The sequence below is a fragment of the Atheta coriaria genome, unplaced genomic scaffold (genome assembly GCF_025399875.1).
Source record: "Atheta coriaria isolate IRGN ID8LTWV9N9 unplaced genomic scaffold, Caltech_Dcor_3.1 hic_scaffold_7_pilon, whole genome shotgun sequence".
In the NCBI taxonomy this organism is placed as follows: domain Eukaryota; kingdom Metazoa; phylum Arthropoda; class Insecta; order Coleoptera; family Staphylinidae; genus Dalotia; species Dalotia coriaria.
This window is the reverse complement of record NW_027045449.1, coordinates 13180115-13181873: the sequence shown is the minus strand read 5'-3', so window position 1 is coordinate 13181873 and position 1759 is coordinate 13180115. Positions and strand designations below refer to the sequence as shown.

At 36.8% G+C, this 1759-nt stretch overlaps 1 long non-coding RNA gene across 1 annotated transcript; it reads right to left on the bottom strand.

Annotated features, from left to right (window-relative positions):
• Positions 1–823: 823 nt before the first annotated feature.
• On the bottom strand, positions 824–1552 carry LOC135796083 (uncharacterized). The gene is made up of 2 exons (XR_010549237.1): positions 1136–1552; positions 824–1066 (listed from the first exon to the last, which is right to left on the bottom strand). It is a non-coding gene; the product is annotated as an uncharacterized lncRNA (long non-coding RNA).
• Between the last annotated feature and the right edge of the window lie 207 nt (positions 1553–1759).

Genomic DNA, 1759 nt, shown 5'->3' with positions numbered 1-1759 from the left:
TTGTAATATTACTCATACTAACGAGTTAATTTCAAAGAAATGTCGTTAAAATTTACTTAAGTCATTTATTTTAATAAAATTACTTACATTATTCGTGCATATAATTCCAATGAAAAATCACAACACGAATATTTAACAGGTTAACTGGTTAATTGGCAAACTCAATATTCGCGTATGGAGAAACGATTGTGCGGAGGACAATATATTCGGCGGTGCTCTGATGGACGCCGTTCGCAGACTGGCTTAAGCTAAGTTAGCGCGACTTTGGCGCTCGTTGGTCGCACCGGGCGGCAATGGTGTGGGCATATACACATACAAACGCGCACATGAGAAGAACGTTGAGTTGGAACACAACCACCACCACCAGGCAGGTAGTTGGGTTCACCTGTTTTTCTAGACTCGAGAAGCAAGAACAGCAGCAAAAGACTTAGTAGTGGTGGGGAGAAGGGTTTTTCAAACAAAATGCATCAGTTACACATGCTTGGCTAGAAGCTTTTGAATGAGTGCGTAGGTGATATTTCCGACTTGAATATTCCAAAAGATTTTTTTATTCTAAGTGGAAAGATTTGACTTAAGTTCGAGTGACGTCAGTGCATTGCTGAATTGTGACTAATTTTTGAGATGGGTAGATTTTTTTAATGTTTTGAAAAGTCCCGCTTACAGTTTTTTACAGATTTTCTAGATTTTCGAGGTCATTCATTAGTTATAACAAATTTTATGTAATATTCCTAAGTACAGGTTGTAATTCAAAGAAAATCAATTAATTAATGAATTATTGGAAAATGCTCTGGTAAATCCAAAATAAATAATCAAACAAATTCGCAAAATATAAAAAATTTATTGTTGCATGCGTCTTTTTTAAATAAAAATATAATAATGTATAAGCAGCAGTGTATAAGTTATAATTTTAATAATTAACATTAAGCTACTGAAATGAAATATAGGTTTACATTTCCTGTTTCTGTTTCTTATCTTACACCCAAGCGGTTAACAAGTGTAACATTTTCAACGGTTTTCTGATTCACCTTTGATTTGTTCCGTGCACCATCAACTAAAATCTTTCTACCTGATGGATTATTATTGAATTGTATATAATAAAACTTCTGAAAGTTCAATGGAAGCTAACTGATCTTACTTTTTATGATCATTTGTTTCGCTTTTCAGTGACCCAAACGACAACATTCATCCATTGTCAGTTTGACTGTTTAAACTTCCGGTTGTTCATCACTGCACTATCACAATTGTATGTAGGTAATCGCGAGCATTGATTTTTCTCTGTACTCTCGACCTGTGTCATTGTTGCTCTGGCGTCGCTTTTGCGTCTGAATATACTCGGAATGTCGAACGTGAAATTCCGATCCGCGTGCCTCTCTCAGACTCCAATAAACAGGTGAACAGGTGATTTCTGTTGCCTACACACCCATAGATCTAACGCTTTCACGCACATCAGTATGTAAAAAAATATTATAATATATGCCTACTGATTATTTGTGAGTTGAGGGAGACAATGTTGATTTTGGAATTAATCTTTTTTCTACGTGTAAATTATACATGTATGTGAATGTGCGTGCTGTGCGTTGACCTAATTTAGGATACAACGAGTTTGTAACCGAATGCACGAGCGTGGTTTGTGTAACGGCAGGAAGGATGATGCGAAATTGCCTGAAATGCCGCCGACATTTTTCGGCGCACGCGAAAGAATGCGCCACTTTGGTGCATGGTTTGTCTGTGTCTCAGACATGCGTGCGTCTTGCACATT